General features: G+C 41.9%; 2 long non-coding RNA genes and 1 pseudogene across 2 annotated transcripts; all 3 read left to right on the top strand.

The window, feature by feature from the left end:
* Positions 1-4,643, top strand: LOC123728160 (uncharacterized). Its single transcript, XR_006759988.1, has 5 exons — positions 1-1,283; positions 1,599-1,657; positions 2,285-2,446; positions 2,599-2,653; positions 2,801-4,643. It is a non-coding gene; the product is annotated as an uncharacterized lncRNA (long non-coding RNA).
* Positions 4,644-5,434: 791 nt separating this feature from the next.
* On the top strand, positions 5,435-6,620 carry LOC106575316 (complex I assembly factor TIMMDC1, mitochondrial-like; annotated as a pseudogene).
* Positions 6,621-12,353: 5,733 nt separating this feature from the next.
* On the top strand, positions 12,354-15,758 carry LOC123723815 (uncharacterized). Its single transcript, XR_006759987.1, has 2 exons — positions 12,354-15,344; positions 15,424-15,758. It is a non-coding gene; the product is annotated as an uncharacterized lncRNA (long non-coding RNA).
* The last annotated feature ends 2,532 nt before the right edge of the window (positions 15,759-18,290 follow it).

Below are 18,290 nucleotides of genomic sequence, written 5' to 3'. Positions count from 1 at the left end.
TGTCATGTCACACCCGCCTGTCTTTCTGGTTGGTTTAGGTGTAGTGTCATGTCTCAGCCGCCTGTCTCTCTGATTGGTTTAGGTGTAGTGTCATGTCTCACCCGCCTGTCTCTCTGATTGGTTTAGGTGTAGTGTCATGTCTCAGCCGCCTGTCTCTCTGATTGGTTTAGGTGTAGTGTCATGTCTCACCCGCCTGTCTCTCTGATTGGTTTAGGTGTAGTGTCATGTCTCACCCGCCTGTCTCTCTGATTGGTTTAGGTGTAGTGTCATGTCTCACCTGCCTGTCTCTCTGATTGGTTTAGGTGTAGTGTCATGTCTCAGCTGCCTGTCTCTCTGATTGGTTTAGGTGTAGCGTCATGTCTCACCCGCCTGTCTCTCTGATTGGTTTAGGTTTAGTGTCATGTCACACCCGCCTGTCTATCTGGTCGGTTTAGGTTTAGTGTCATGTCTCAGCTGCCTGTCTCTCTGATTGGTTTAGGTGTAGTGTCATGTCTCAGCTGCCTGTCTCTCTGATTGGTTTAGGTGTAGTGTCATGTCTCAGCTGCCTGTCTCTCTGATTGGTTTAGGTGTAGTGTCATGTCTCAGCTGCCTGTCTCTCTGATTGGTTTAGGTGTAGTGTCATGTCTCAGCCGCCTGTCTCTCTGATTGGTTTAGTTGTAGTGGGGTGGAGCACTTCATCCTGCAGGTGATTGACAAGTTGCCAGACGTGGAGATGGTGGTGAATGTGCGGGAATACCCTCAGGTACCAGGCTGGGTGCAGCCTATCCTGCCTGTCCAGTCTTTCAGTAAGGTCAGCTCTGCGACCATGCATGTCCTCATCACACACACACACAACAGTGTTGCTTGTTTATGTTATTTAGAAATATGTTTTTACTTTTGTAAATTAGATATATTTGTTGGAAGTAGTAAAAGAGTTGTTGTCCAATGTGATGGCATTTGTTAGTGTAAAATGAAAGTGTGTTGTGTGCATTTAGACTGTTGACTACAAGGACATCATGTATCCATCGTTCTATATCCCACTGGACTAGGACGATGGGACCTCATAAAGTAGGTTTGACCTACTTGTGTTACAAGGAAACATTTGTATTTTATACTACCAGATCATTTTCTCTGTTATTCACAAACACTCTGCACAGTGGCCCTGGAAGAGGAAGGAGTCCAGAGGATACTTCAGAGGCTCCAGGACTAGTCCTGAGAAGGACCCCCTGGTCCTTCTGTCCAGAGAGGCTCCAGACCTGGTGGATGCTGAGTACACCAAGAACCAGGCCTGGAAGTCTGAGAAGGTCCGTCTGGAACTACCAATGCAAATGTCTGTGTGACAGTGGCTTTTTTATTTAACAAGGCAAGTCAGTTAAGAACACATTTTTATTAACAATGACGACCTAGGAACAGTGGGTTAACTGCCTTGTTCAGGGGCAGAACAACAGTTTTTTTTTTTTTTACCTTGTCAGCTCGGAGATTCGATCTAGCAACCTTTCGGTTACTGGCCCAACGCTCTAACCACTAGGCTACCAGCCGCTTGAATGCACTGAGAGCAGTGCTATGTTTTTCAACCGCAATATCAACAACTGTTCAATATCTTCTTATTTTTTTCTTAGGACACACTAGGTAGACCACCAGCTCAGGAGATTCCCCTGGTGGAGCACTGTCAATACAAGTAAGAACAGGATATTATGGTGGAATTGCATTGCGCTTGGTTTTGTGTATACAATGTTTTACATCAAGTGCATAGATGTGGCGTCACTCTCTGACACTCACTGGCGTTTTCCAGGTCAGCCTAAAAAAATGTTTTTAGCTTCAGAGATTTTTAGATTGACTGAGAAAATACGGCCCTGGTTTTCATGACTTGAGAGGGAAACTTCCGTTACCTGTTTCAAAGGTCTGTTAATTAACCCTGGTTATTTATCTTAAACCTTCAGCTATGGTATGAAATACTACAGGTGTGCATCGTCAGCGTCAGTTACATGTCAGGCCAGGGCTCCAAATCATTAACTCACCGTTACAGACTACCAATTACCAAGGACAGGGTTAACTTTATCCTTACAGTTTTACATTACATTTTAGTCATTTAGCAGACGCTCTTATCCAGAGCGACTTACAGTAGTGAATGCATACATTTCATACATTTTTTTCCCCCCGTACTGGTCCCCCGTGGGAATTGAACCCACAACCCTGACGTTGCAAACACCATGCTCTACCAACTGAGCCACACAGGACTACCCTGGACTACCCTGTACACATTGTGATTTCCACCACAATTCCTACCTCATCATCTGACCTCTAGCCCCTCAGGTACCTGTTCAACTTCCGGGGCGTGGCGGCCAGCTTCCGCCTCAAGCACCTGTTCCTGTGTGGCTCTCTGGTTTTCCATCCTGGAGTTCTTCTATCCCCAGCTGCTGCCCCGGGTACACTACATCCCTGTCAAACAGGACCTCTCTGACCTCAGGTGACCTGTCTGGCTTGGCTGTGTGTCATAACTGTTCACCTGTTCAACTGTCAACCTGCTCCATGGGCAGTGTAGTGAAATATGTGGTTTGTCTAATATCTGAATGTTCTCTGTTATATCTATAATGATGTCCCCTTTTTCTGTCTTACCAGGGAACTGCTACAGTTTGAATGAAAACGATGAAATAGCTCAAGAGATTCCCGTTAGGTAACAAGCTGGGTTGTGAACTAGAAAGAATGGCTATAGTTAATGTAACCAGTCTGTCTGTTTTCTCACAGCTTGTACAGCAGCATGCTAAATAATCAGACTATTGATATTGTTGACTTATGTTAGTTGACCAACCTCTGCCTCCAGGGGTCAACGGTTCATCCTGGAACACCTGAGGATGGAGGACGTGTCGTGTTACTGCGAGAGACTCCTCACTGAGTTTGGTGGGCTGCTCAAGTATAAACTCCAGAGGAGGACTAACTACAATCAGGTCATCCACAAGCATGGGAGGACAGAACTGTGACCGAGCAAGAGGGGGGGAGGGGTCACTCTGTATGGACTATATGGAGATCCAGTCAATAGATAGCGGCAGATTGATATTTGTTCACACTGCTTATTAATGTCCCTAATGCTGGTCTTAGAATGAGGAATTGCTGGTCTTCACATTTAGGCTGTGGTCTCCCCATAGATTCTCCATAGGGTTAGATGTAATGGAGTACCTTTTTTAAAGTATTGTGTTATAGACGATTTAGGAGTTGGAAAAACGCTGTAAAAAGAAAGCGGCTCTTTGGGATTGAAATTACCATTGGGATTAGCACACAGAAAGAGTCGGATACTGTATATGTTGGTTCTATCGCAAAGTTTACAGTTTGTATTTAGCAGACCTGGGTTCAAATACTGTTTATGGTATTATAATTACTTTCAAATATATTTTTCTTTGAAAAGACAAGTAGTTGAATATTGGAATGTATTTGGAAATACACTTGAAAAGTATTTGAAAATACTCAAATACACTCCCATGCATTTAGCCCAGGTATTAGATTTTTGTTGTTGTTGTTGAAATTAGTATATGAAAGGGGGATACCTATTCACTTATACAACTGAAATGTGTCTTCTGCATTTAACCCAACCCCTCTGAAAATACAGTACTTTCAAATAGTAAGTACTTTCAAATAATCCCAATAGAAGTAGTTGATTCGGGCCACATTATTTGAAAATACTTATTTTCTCTGTATTTAAGTATTTAAATAACAAATGATCAAATACACATGTATTTTAACCCAGGCCTGGTATTTAGTCTTTCCATGCTCAAAATATCAGTGACTTTACGCCTCGAAAGGAACTTAGAGTAGAGGATTTAGGAAGAGCTTGATAGCGTTTGCCATCAACTGATTTCTGCTATCTCACCCCACACTGAAATTGTGTGAAAAATCAATGAAATTTGTTGTTTCTGGGAAATTACACCTAAAAGGCCATTTTCCATCTGCTTTCCCGTACTGCCCTCTAGTGGGTGACCGAAGCCCTGTATGCTGCTCAGGAGTTGATACTTACGTCTTCCATTTTATTGCCCGTGGTCCATTCAACTACAAACGCAACCAAAACACTCCTCACCTCAGAGTGTTGCCTCTGTTTAAGAAGAACAATGCACTACCATTGCCATATACTGATATGATGTAGCTTGAAACATTACATATTAAGCAGTAAATAACTACACTCAGTGCCAATAAAATGTTATTCATTAATGTAGAATGCCATGTTGTCAAACACACTGTCATTATACTACTTTACTTGGACCTGCCTTGGAGAAGATGAGTATAAGCCATAATGGCACTGAAATGTTGAATATGTTCTAGTATTCCCATTGTAGAATGTATGTGTTCTCTGATTCTACAGCTGTGGCACACACGTATGTAAGATACTTTGTGCTGTGTATTGTCTTGAGTAAGAGGTACAATGCCAAAAGACTAAGCTCAGCTTGTGGTCAAAACATATGACGTGATCTTCATGGTTAGTCAGAGTATTGTATGCACAGAGATGGTAATATCATGGGCAGGTTGATTCACCTGTGAAGTCAGTGGAATAGTTTTGGTTTGTCTGTTGGCCTTTAATTAATAGTAATTGATGCTATTTTTGGCATGAAACACAATGACAATGTTGTGATATGATGCAATAACATTTTATATCGAATGTATCATTTTCACCTCTAATAAACACCTCAAATCTCAAGTCAATTCAGAATGGTCTCCCAATAATGTGTATATTTGGTCCTCCACCTGAAGGGGGTGCTCTCCAACTAGATATCTTCAATTTACCAGCTAGCAGTTCAGCGGTGTGCCGGTGGAGAGCAGAAGCAGGTGGGAAAGACCAACTACAAGAACATTTCAGATTAAATAGGTAAAATACTCCAGTAAACAATTTAACTGTTCAAACGTAGTCTGTAATATAACTATGCTTAACTACGTCAGACAAATAATAGACCTTGCTTTATAAAGCACGGAACTGCTGAACAAGTTAGCTTACACAGCTAGCATGATGAATCCCCCTTATCTCGCTGCTTCTTCGCATGGAACAATATGCTTTGAGAACTTGGAAGTTACGGTGAAGACATGTACCGTCTTTGGTAACCGTGTCACCTCACCTGCTCCATTTGTATGCAAACGTAACATTGTATCGTTTTGTCGTTCAGTCTGCTTCGTACGATAGCTACATAAGTGGTCACCTCTACTTCGGCTTGGGTGTTGTTGACCTATATGTCATAACTTCCAACCAGTGTAGACATTATTTGTCAATGTTCCAGCAAGTGTTAAAGTTCCATAACAATAAATACCAACCCTGGAAATGTACAATGGGTATTCTATTTTAGAATATTGCACACTCTACTTCATACAGACATAATATGCATATATCAACAATGACTATGCAATGTCAGATGCGGTATTAAAACAGCTGTTGCACTGTGTATGTATTTTGTCCATTTGCTCTCTATTCATCTGCCCAAAGGACATTTATTTAGCAAAAGGATTAGCTGTAACATCCTAGCTCCTGGCCATGGGTTCTCAGATCCAGCTCCCATTGCTGGTGAAGCGTTCATGATGCATCCTCCTGAACGGCCCTGGGTGTCCCCAGCCCCATGTCAGTAGGCAGCCTCTGCACTGGACCACTGTGGGGTCTCCTCCAGCTAGCCATGCCCTCCCTGGGGCGCCTCCTCCCCAGGGTCCATGCAGCTGACAGTGAGACGCCTGCCCCGGTACAGATCGGATCCCCTCCCCTCTGCCCAGCCTCGTGGGCAAGCCAGAGTTCCCAGACACTGGATGGGACCGCATCAAGGATCTCTTCGACAGGGAGTAAGTTATGACCGTGATGCCTCTCTCCTATTGTTTGTGGCTTAGTCAAGTAAACCCATGACCATCAGGGAGCACTCCCCATTGCTTATCAGTGCAGCGGATGAGTTTTCCAGCCTGCACTTAGTTTAGAAGGTTCCAGTTAGTTTAGAAGGTTCCAGAATTCTAGTGTAGCATAAGCATCCTTGCCTTACTGGGCTTTAAAAATGGTCTAAAAATTCTCTGTTTGATTTTAAAGTTTGTTTATACACCCCTTCCCTGTGTTCCCAGTGAAATGCAGAAGTATCCAGAAGAGCTCTCCAGCGTGGTGAAGAGTACCTTAGCTGCCGCCTTGGCTGGCATGATCTACGGAGGGCTGCCTGCCCCCTGGCACGCCAGGGAGAGGTTCATCCTGCTCCACCAGGCTGAGATATACCACAGCCGGGTGGAAGCTGTGGTGAGTGTCTGCGGTTGTGAATTAACAGCAGGCCACTACATACATAAATGCAATACGATGTCAATGCTTTTGTATACGTTTTCCCAAGTGCAGCGAAAGCACATTGTGTCTGTCTAATTCGTATTTTATGTTTGTCTTGTGTTGATGGAGGCTCTGTGTTGTCGTTGTTCTCCCCCAGCGTTCTGCCCATAACGCAGCCATCCGGGGCTTTGTGAGGTACGGCTGGAGGTGGAGCTGGAGAGTGGCAGCCTTCGTCACATTATTCCAGTAAACAATGACTACATGACTATGGGACTCTTTCCTCTGTGGCCACTATATTAGTTTGTTCTCCTGTGCTGATTAACATTGGTTGATTCTCTTTCTCTTTCTCTCTGTGTGTGTGTGTGTGTGTGTGTGTGTGTGTGTGTGTGTTCTGTGAGCACAGGCCTGTCTGTGTGCAGAGACAAGTATTCCCTTAGCCACTACGCAGCAGCAGGAGATGAGTTACTTCAAATGGAGAGGATGCCTCAATGTATTATACACACCCACACTTATTCAAGTACTTTACTGTAATAATTCATAAGACACAGAGTACCAGTCAAAAGTTTGGACACACCTACTTATTCAAGGGGTTTTCTTTATTTTTACTATTTTCTACATTGTAGAATAATAGTGAAGACATCAAAACTATTAAATAACACATATAGAATCATGTAGTAAACAAAAAAGTGTTAAACAAATAAAAATATATTATATATTTGAGATTCTTCAAAGTAGCCACCCTTTGCCTTGATGAAAGCTTTGCACACTCTTGTCATTCTCTCAACCAGCTTCATGAGGAATGCTTTTCCAATAGTCTTGAAGGAGTTCCCACATATGCCAAGCACTTGTTGGCTGCTTTTCCTTCACTGCGGTCCAACTCATCCAAAACCATCTCAATTGGGTTGAGGTCGGGTGATTGTGGAGGCCAGGTCATCTGATGCAGCACTCCATCACGCTCCTTCTTGGTCAAATAGCCCTTACACAGCCTGGAGGAATGTTGAGTCATTGTACTTTTGAAAAACAAATGATAGTCCCACTAAGCACAAACCAGATGGGATGGTGTATCGCTGCAGAATGCTGTGGTAGCCATGCTTGTTAAGTGTGCCTTGAATTCTAAATAAATCACCCGACAGTGTCACCAGCAAAGCACACTATCAAACCTCCTCCATGCTTCATGGCGGGAACAACAAATGGGGCAATCATTTGTTCACCTGCTCTGCTTCTCACAAAGACATGGCGGTTGGAACCAAAAATCTCACATTTTCCACCGGTCTAATGTCCATTGCTCATGTTTCTTGGCCCAAGCAACTCTCTTCTTATTATTGTTGTCCTTTAGTAGTGGTTTCTTTGTAGAAATTCGACCATGAATGCCTGATTCACGCAGTCTCCTCTGAACAGTTGATGTTGAGATGTGTCTGTTACTTAAACTCTGTGAAGCATTTATTTGGGCTGCAATTTCTGAGGCTGGTAACTCTAATGAACTTATCCTCTGCAGCAGAGGTAACTCTGGGTCTTCCTTTCCTGTGGCGGTCCTCATGAGAGCCATTTTCATCATAGTGCTTGATGGTTTTTGCGACTGCACTTTAAGAAACTTTTGAAGTTCTTGAAATTTTCCGGATTGACTCACTTTCATGTCTTAAAGTAATGATGGACTGTTGTTTCACTTTGCTTATTTGAGCTGTTCTTGACATAATATGGACTTGGTCTTTTACCAAATAAGGCTATCTTCTGTATACAAGCCCTACCTTGTCACAACACAATTGATTGGCTCAAACGCATTAAGAAGGAAATTCCACAGATTAACTTAAGGCACACCTGTTAATTGAAATGCATTCCAGGTGACTACCTCATGAAGCTGGTTGAGAGAATGCCAAGAGTGTGCAAAGCTGTCATCAAGGCAAAGGGTGGCTACTTTGAATAATCTCAAATACAAAATATATTTTTGATTTGTTTAACACTTTTTTGGTTACTACATGATTCCATATGTGTTATTTCATAGTTTCGATGTCTTCACTATTATTCTACAATGTAAACAATAGTAAAAATATAGAAAAGCCCTTGAATGAGTAGGTGTCAACTTTTGACTGGTACTGTATATATTGCCTTCGGAAAGTATTCAGACCCCTTGACTTTTCCACATTTTGTTAGGTTACAGCCTTATTCTAAAATGTATTAAATGTTTTTTTTTTCCCTCATCAATCTGCACACAATAACCCATAATGACAAAGCAAAACCAGAAACATCACATTTACATAAGTATTCAGACATTTTACTGAGTACTTTGTTGAAGCACCTTTGGAAGCAATTACAGCCTTGAGTCTTCTTGGGTATGATGCTACAAGCTTGGCACACCTGTATTTGGGAAGTTCTGTCAGGTTGGATGGGGAACGTTGCTGCACAGCTATTTTCAGGTCTCTCCAGAGTAGAGGTCGACCGATTAATCGGAATGGCCGATTTCAAGTTTTCATAACAATCGGTAATCGGTATTTTTGAACACCGATTGTGGCCGATTTTTTTTAGAAATAATAATATTACTTTTTTTTCTTTTACACCTTTATTTAACTAGGCAAGTCCGTTAAGAACACATTCTTATTTTCAATGACAGCCTAGGATCGGTGGGTTAACTGCCTTGTTCAGGGGCAGAACGACAGATTTTTACCTTGTCAGCTCGGGGATTCGTTTTTGCAACCTTCCGGTTACTAGTCCAACGCTCTAACCACCTGCCTTACATTGCACTCCACGAGGAGCCTGCGTGGCAGGCTGACTACCTGTTACGCGAGGGCAGCAAGAATCCAAGGTAAGTTGCTAGCTAGCATTAAACTTATCTCATAAAAAACAATCAATCTTAACATAATCACTAGTTAACTACACATGGCTGATGATATTACTAGTTTATCTTTAATCGATGCGGTGCTTGTTCATTTCTCATCGAATCACAGCCTACTTCGCCAAACGGGTGATGATTTAACAAGCACATTCGCGAAAAAAAGCACTGTCGTTGCACCAATGTGTACCTAACCATAAACATCAATGCCTTTCTTTAAAATCAATACACGAATATATATTTTTAAACCTGTATATTTAGTTAATATTGCCTGCTAACATGAATTTCTTATAACTAGGGAAATTGTGTCACTTATCTTACGTTCCGTGCAAGCAGTCAGGGTATATGCAGCTTTTTGGGCCACTTGGCTCGTTGCGAACTGTGTGAAGTCCATTTATTCCTAACAAAGACTGTAATTAATTTGCCAGAATTGTACATAATTATGACATAACATTGAAGGTTGTGCAATGTAACAGGAATATTTAGATTTAGGGATGCCATCCGTTAGATAAAATACGGAACGGTTCCGTATTTCACTGAAAGAATAAACGTTTTGTTTTCGAAATGATAGTTTCTAGATTCGACCATATTAATGACCAAAGGCTCATATTACTGTGTGTTATTATGTTATAATTAAGTCTATTATTTGATAGAGCAGTCTGACTGAGTGATGGTAGGCAGCAGCATGCTCGTAAGCATTCATTTAAACAGCACTTTCGTGCGTTTGCCAGCAGCTCTTCGCTGTGCTTCAAGCATCGGCTTGAAGTCATAAACGGCTCAATCAACTCCCGAGATTAGGTTGGTGTAACCGATGTGAAATGGCTAGCTATTTAGCGGGGTGCGCGCTAATAGCGTTTCAAACGTCACTTGCTCTGAGACTTGGAGTAGTTGTTCCCCTTGCTCTGCAAGGGCCGCGGCTTTTATGGAGCGATGGGTAACGATGCTTCAAGGGTGGCTGTTGTCGATGTGTTCCTGTTTCGAGCCAAGGTAGGGGCGAAGAGAGAGACGGAAGCTATACTGTTACACTGGCAATACTAAAGTGCCTATAAGAACATCCAATAGTCAAAGGTATATGAAATACAAATGGTATAGAGAGAAATAGTCCTATAATTCCTATAATAGTCCTATAATTCCTATACAACCTAAAACTTCTTACCTGGGAATATTGAAGACTCATGTTACAAGGAACCACCAGCTTTCATATGTTCTGAGCCATGAACTTAAACGTTAGCTTTTTTATATGGCACATATTACACTTTTACTTTCTTCTCCAACACTTTGTTGTTGCATTATTTAAACAAAATTTAACATGTTTCATTATTTATTTGAGGCTAACTTGATTTTATTGATGTTTATATTAAGTTAAAATAAGTGTTCATTCAGTATTGTTGTAATTGTCATTATTACAAATAAAAAAAATCGGGCGATTAATCGGTATCTGATTTTTTTTGGTCCTCAAATAATCGGTATCGGCGTTGAAAAATCATAATCGGTCGACCTCTACTCCAGAGATGTTAGATCGGGTTCAAGTCCGGGCTCTGTCTGGGACATTGAGACTTGTCCCGAAGCCACTCCTGCATTGTCTTCAAATCAAATTTTATTCGTCACGTGCGCTGAATACAACAGGTGTAGACCTTACAGTGAAATGCTTACTTGCGAGCCCATAACCAATAATGCAGTTTAAAAAAAAATACAGTTAAGAATAATAAATAAAAGTAAGGGTAGGAGTAGGCAGTGGGGAGACCGGGGTAGGTCAGGGGAGACCACAATTATGAAGTGGAACGAAATTTATTGGATATTTCAAACTTTTTTAACAAATAAAAAACTGAAAAATTGGGCGTGCAAAATTATTTAGCCCCTTTACTTTCAGTTCAGCAAACTCTCTCCAGAAGTTCAGTGAGGATCTCTGAATGATCCAATGTTGACCTAAATGACTAATGATGATAAATAGAATCCACCTGTGTGTAATCAAGTCTCCGTATAAATGCACCTGCTCTGTGATAGTCTCAGAGGTCTGTTTAAAGCGCAGAGAGCATCATGAAGAACAAGGAACACACCAGGCAGGTCCGAGATACTGTTGTGGAGAAGTTTAAAGCTGGATTTGGATACAAAAAGATTTCCCAAGCTTTAAACATCCCAAGGAGCACTGTGCAAGCGATAATATTGAAATGGAAGGAGTATCAGACCACTGCAAATCTACGAAGACCCGGCCGTCCCTCTAAACTTTCAGCTCATACAAGGAGAAGACTGATCAGAGATGCAGCCAAGAGGCCCATGATCACTCTGGATGAACTGCAGAGATCTACAGCTGAGGTGGGAGACTCTGTCCATAGGACAACAATCAGTCGTATACTGCACAAATCTGGCCTTTATGGAAGTGTGGCAAGAAGAAAGCCATTTCTTAAAGATATCCATAAAAAGTGTCGTTTAAAGTTTGCCACTAGCCACCTGGGAGACACACCAAACATGTGGAAGAAGCTGCTCTGGTCAGATTAAACCAAAATCAAACTTTTTGGCAACAATGCAAAACGTTATGTTTGGCGTAAAAGCAACACAGCTCATCACCCTGAACACACCATCCCCACTGTCAAACATGGTGGTGGCAGCATCATGGTTTGGGCCTGCTTTTCTTCAGCAGGGGCAGGGAAGATGGTTCAAATTGATGGGAAGATGGATGGAGCCAAATACAGGACCATTCTGGAAGAAAACCTGATGGAGTCTGCAAAAGACCTGAGACTGGGACGGAGATTTGTCTTCCAACAAGACAATGATCCAAAACATAAAGCAAAATCTACAATGGAATGGTTCACAAATAAACATATCCAGGTGTTAGAATGGCCAAGTCAAAGTCCAGACCTGAATCCAATCGAGAATCTGTGGAAAGAACTGAAAACTGCTGTTCACAAACGCTCTCCATCCAACCTCACTGAGCTCGAGCTGTTTTGCAAGGAGGAATGGGCAAAAATGTCAGTCTCTCGATGTGCAAAACTGATAGACATACCCCAAGCGACTTACAGCTGTAATCGCAGCAAAAGGTGGCGCTGCAAAGTATTAACTTAAGGGGGCTGAATAATTTTGCACGCCCAATTTTTCAGTTTTTATTTGTTAAAAGAGTTTGAAATATCCAATAAATTTCGTTCCACTTCATGATTGTGTCCCACTCGTTGTTGATTCTTAACAAAAAATTACAGTTTTATATCTTTATGTTTGAAGCCTGAAATGTGGGAAAAGGTCAAAGTTCAAGGGGGCTGAATACTTTCGCAAGGCACTGTATGTAAATAAGGTATTTCTGTTTTTTAATACATTTGCACAAAAAAAGCTATTTTTGCTTTGTCATTATGGGGTATTGTGTGTAGATTGCTGAGGATATTTATTTATTTAATCCACTTTAGAATAAGGCTGTAATGTAAATGTGGGAAAAGTCAAGGGGTCTGAATACTTTCTGAAGGTACTGTATATGAGTCTTGTGATTTAGGAAAATGTCATTATGATAGTGTTTTAGTATAAATGGGTCCTAGTGAAATAATTGTTGGTGTGTGTGTGTGTGTGTGTGTGTGTGTATATATATATATATATATTAGTAGTTAATAATATCATTTATTAGATAAGAAAACGCTAATAATGAATATACTTTTCCTACAGTGCCTTCAGAAAGTATTCATACCCCTTGACTTATTCTACATGTTGTGTTACAGCCTGAATTGAAAATGGATTAAATATATTTTTTGGCACCCATCTACACACAATAAATACCCCATAATGGAAAAAGTGAAAACATGTTTTAAGATATTTCAGCAAATTTGTTGAAAATGAAAAACATCTAATTTACATAAGTATTCACACCCATTTGCTATGACACTCCAAATTGAGCTCAGATGCATACAATTTCCTTTGATCATCCTTGACATGTCACTACAACTTGATTGGAGTCCACCTGTGGCCAATTCAATTGTTTGGACGTGATTTAGAAAGAAACACACTTGTCTATATAAAGTCCCACAGTTGACAGTGCATAACAGTAAATCTTCGAGAGAGAATTGTGAGGAGGCATATATCTGGAGAAGGGTATAAAGAAAATTCGAGCGTGTTGAACATTTCCAAGAGCACAGCGGTCTCCATCATTGGGAAATCTGGGCTTTATGGGAGAGTGGCCAGACGGAAGCCACTCCTGAGAAAAAGGCACATGACAGCACGCCTGGAGTTTGCGAAAAGGCACTTGAAAGATTTGGAGCGTAAGGCAAAATATTCTGTGGTCTGATGATTTGGCCTGAATGGAAAGCACTATGTCTGGAGAAAACCAGGCACAGCTTATCACCCATCTAACACCGTCCCTACCGTGAAGCATGGTAGTGGCAGCATCATGCTATGGGGATGCTTTTCAGCGGCATGGACTGGGAGACTGGTAAGAACAGAGGGAGCAATTAATGGAGACAAATACAGGCAAATCATTAATGACAACCTGCTTCATTGCAAACAACCTTAGACTGGGGAAAAGACAGCCAAAGCAACGCTGGAATGGCTTCAGAACAAGACTGAAAGTCCTTGAGTGGCCCAGACTTGAATCCCATTGAAAATCTGTGGAAATACACCACCGCTCCCCATCTAACTTAACAGAGGTTGAAAAAATCTGCAAGGAAGAATGGGAGAAAATCCCCAAATCTAGATGTGCAAAGCTGATCCAGACATACCCAACACGACTCAAAGCTGTAATCCCCACCAAAGGTGCTTCTACAAAGTATTGACACGAGTGTGAATACTTTTCTGTATTTCATTTAAAACATTTGCTAATTTCTAAAAACATGTTTTCACTTTATCATTATGGGGCATTGTGTTCAGATGGGTGAGAATTGTTTCTTTTGAATTCAGGCTGTATCACAACAATGTGGAATAAGTCAAGGGTATGAATACTTTCTGAAGGCACTTGGTAAGTGTGATTTTGTGAGTATGACATTCCTGCCTGTGTGGGTTTGAGCAGCTGTGACAGGAGGCCTATTCAGGCTGAACCTGGGTCTCGGGGGACTGGTGGCAGGCACGGCCATAGGAGTAACCATGGGGTGAGATGATATAAGGGTTTTCAGTGGCAAAATAACGGACTGGTTTTGAACAAAGTGGTTACCTGGACTAATAGTGTTTACAGTGGAGAAGAGGTTTGAGGAGCAGTTTGAGGGAGCCAGATACTGCAGGGTAAAAAATGAACTATGAAGCCTGAAGAATGTGAGAAGAAAGTCTCTGGCTGCCAGCTGCGCCCCCTCCCTGCAACCCCTCTGCTACCCAGCTGCCCTCCCCCTAGCCATGCGCTGGGTGCCAGAGGGACTCATGTGCGTTGCAGAGGGTTGTGTTTTGGGCAGTAGAGCAGGGACGGAGGCCAAGGCAGCAGCTGCCCCTCTATTTTTACCAACCCATTGTTACGCCAGCGTTTCATCTCCATCCAGCCCCCTCTATCTCTGCTGCACTAGTCCCTTCTCTCCTCTCCTCTTCACCTGTCTTCTCCATCCTTTTCCTCTCCTGCCTCTCTTCCCCCTTTTGATTTGTATGTATATCTAATGTGTCAGTGAAGGTTTTTAGTGTAGTAATGGACTGGTTGTATGTGATCCAACATCCATGTTGCTGTGTCTCCAGAGCGAAGCAGAGCGCTGTCCATGTCTGCCTCAGTGCCCAGCCACCTGGACTGTGTGTTTGATGTGTGCAAACAGTCCCGGGAGCACCCACAGCCGCAGCCAGGTGTAACGTGGGTGTGGGGGGATGAAAGCAGGCAGCTAATCAGATAACGCATCACGCTCCAAATGTCTGCCCCTACCTCCTTCATAGTCCTGACACATGGATGAGGTGATGGGGGCGGGGCGGGTTACTAAGTGAGTGATAGCCACCACAGCTCTTCATGCTAAGCTGAGTTTAGGAGGGTTGGAATGAGAGGTGTAGTCGATAACAGGAAATGCTCAGAGAGGCAGCAACATGGCGTCCATCTCTGAAGTTGGCCAAACTCTCTGTATTGTATAACAGTCTGAGAGTAAGTGACAGCCACAGTGACAGAATTTAATGTGACGCAGAACATTGACATGTTGGAATGAAGGTGATGTCAGCTCGGCTCATGTCATCTCTTGTCAGGGTGCCGGCAGGAGCTCTGATCATCGCCATGCAGGGATTGGCTGGAGCTCTGATCATCGCCATGCAGGGATTGGCTGGAGCTCTGATCATCGCCATGCAGGGATTGGCAGGAGAAACGGTCTGGGAGAGGAGGAGGAGGAGGAGGGAGCGCAGAGATCTGTATGAACTACAACTGGCAGAATGGTATATTCCATGGGCATCAAAACAAACACACACACTTTTTTACTCCAAGTATTCACTCACTTTTTCCAACGCCCTCAAGGAGTGCCCGTTTGCAGTTGATGGATGACCTGATTGGTGATTTGAGCAGCAGTGGGCGGACCCAGGATGTAGACAAGGACCAATCATAGCCATCCTCACAGACAGACAATGGTGGGTGGGACTTTCCTCACCCCTGAGGACATACTGTTGTTTCTGTTGATGTTGACTACTCTATTCTGTTTACTTCTGTTGAATGGAAAAGGAGACCTACTTATTCACTCAACAAAATATGTATTGATGCTGTATTATGATTTATACTGTAAATGTGATTGCTTTGTCTGGAACTTTTAAATGATTTCCAACATGTTTAATATAAATGGCAATAATGACACAATATCTTCAGGTCTGAAATTCACTGCATTAGTCATGACGTGTGTGAAGTACATGAGGCTGAGAGCCAGTGGGTCTGAAGTTGTGGTCCCATTATTCAGAAGAACTTTGAGGAAAAGCACTACATTTTAGTCATTTAGCTAGACGCTCTTATCCAGAGCAACTTAGGGTTGTGTCTTGCTCAAGCTCACATCAACAGATTTTTCACTTAGTCAGCTCGGGATTCAAACCAGCAACCTTTTGGTTACTGTCCCAACGCTCTGAACCGCTAGGCTGCCTGCTGCTCAGTGTGTAGGTTAAGACACAATCACATTGCCATTATGTTCAGATAAATGATCAAGCATCCGACTGCTCGGCAATTCCACGGTAATGATGCCGAGACTCTGAGTTTTCAATTTAAAATGTATGCCAAACAAAAACCAATGATTGCAAAGTTAAACAAACCATACAACTCTATGCACAAGGACGACTTTTAAAAATTTCCATTGAACATTTTTCAAAAACATTTGAAGAACAGTGCAAATCCAAAGTTTGGTAACAGAAGAACGGTTTGTGCCGTCTTTCTGTTACCAAACTTTGCATCTGCACTGTTCAAGTAAATGCGTCTTTGTAAAAATGTTAAACATTTAGAATGTAAAAAATCGGAGTCTCAGCATTCTGTTAGCATGGAATTTACCTGCTTAATTCCATTCTATCACAGTGGGGCGTGTGTCTAGAAACATACAAATTCAATTACAGTGTGTGTGTGTGTGTGTGTGTGTGTGTGTTTCCATGTCTGTGATGATGGCCCCTAGGCTTGTCAGCAGCAACTAGGTCAACCATAGCCTCTGCCCCTGCTGTAAACAAGATGTGGCACAGTAACAGCTGGGGCTCGGAACAGGACTCAGACTGACAACATATAGCCACAGCTAACATTCTAATTCTACTTTAAAGGTTTGGTCAGTAACGATCGGTTACAGCTATGTGCTTTAGTGTGTCATTAAGTTAGGATTTTATCTTTATAAAACTAGGCAAGTCAGTTAAGAATAAATTCTTATTTTCAATGACGGCCTAGGAACAGTGAGTTAACTGCCTTGTTCAGGGGCAGAACGACAGATTTTTAACTTGTCAGGTTGGGGATTCGATCTTGCAACCTTTCGGTCACAAGTCCAACACTAACCACTACCTGCCGCCCCATCATCTGAATGAAATACATTTCATGTCCTATCAGAGGGAATCTCCTCAGATCAACAAGTGACGTAAGCGTTATTATGCAAATTAGTTTTTGTTGAAATGCAATGCAATAGTGTCTCCTTTTGTTCCAGGGAGCTATTACTAAAGAAATGCATTCCTCTTCCCCTCCCAGCTGAAAGCTAGCCTACAGTCCAATTTAAATAATTGGAATGGCATTAGGAATGTATGGAATTTATTTTCAGGGCACTGGGCAGCATGTTTTAGACAAAATGATGACAGGCTTTTAAAACATATTTTACCAAAATAATTCATGCTGCTGTACATTGCACAGATTGTATAACATCTCTACGCCTGCAGTGTGTATGTAAAGCTGTCAAAGCTAATGGGATCTCTGTATAGGGCAAGCCCATTTCACCCGCAATAACATTGGAAAGGTAGGTGTCTATAGAAAAGCAAACTCAGAGGTAACGTGAGAAAATGCAAATAAAAACCGACCAACCGACCAATTTTGTGCAGTTGAAAACCTCACCACTGTCAGTTCCTTGTCTCAACCGAGGTAAAGACAGTTTCAAGTTGGATGTTCGGCGGATATTCGCGCTTTCAAACCTCAATAGCTTTCAAACCACTGAGCCACAGACTCCAAATAAGTGTCATGATGTTGGAAAAATTGTGCACAACATTGCACAGGTCTTATTTTCACAATTTGGACATTAATTCGCTTTCCAAAGCTAATAAATGTGAAAATGTGAGCAGCATTTTGTATTCCAAGTTTAATTAGTTAGGGAGCGTAAACAAAGTACAATGTTTTTTACATTCAAATTTCAATAGCTCCTTGGTCATGTGACCTGGTGACTTCAAACAAGGTTCAGAATGTCCACTGACTACCCTTCTATATTGCACACCCTTTAGTTTGTCCATTTTCATCTCACATGGTTTTACATGAATTTTTCAAAATGTAGAATTTCAATAGCTCCTTGGTCATGTGACTTGGTGACTTCAAACAAGTTTCAGAATGTCCACTCAGTGGCCCTACACATTGCACACCCTTTAGTTTGTCCATTTTTATCTCACATGTTTTTACATGAATTTTTCAAAATGTAGAATTTCAATAGCTCCTTGGTCATGTGACCTGGTGACTTCAAACAAGGTTCAGAATGTCCACTCAGTAGGCCTACACATTGCACACCCTTTAGTTTGTCCATTTTCATCTCAAAAGATTTTAAAATCATTTTTCAAAATGTAAAATTTCAATAGCTCCTTGGCCATGTGACCTAGTGACTTCAAACAAGGTTCAAAATGTCCAATCAGTGGGCCTACATATTGCACACCCTTTAGTTTGTCCATTTTTATCTCACATGGTTTTAA

The sequence above is a fragment of the Salmo salar genome, chromosome ssa17 (assembly GCF_905237065.1).
Source record: "Salmo salar chromosome ssa17, Ssal_v3.1, whole genome shotgun sequence".
Taxonomy (NCBI): domain Eukaryota; kingdom Metazoa; phylum Chordata; class Actinopteri; order Salmoniformes; family Salmonidae; genus Salmo; species Salmo salar.
This window is presented reverse-complemented; position numbering and strand designations above follow the sequence as displayed.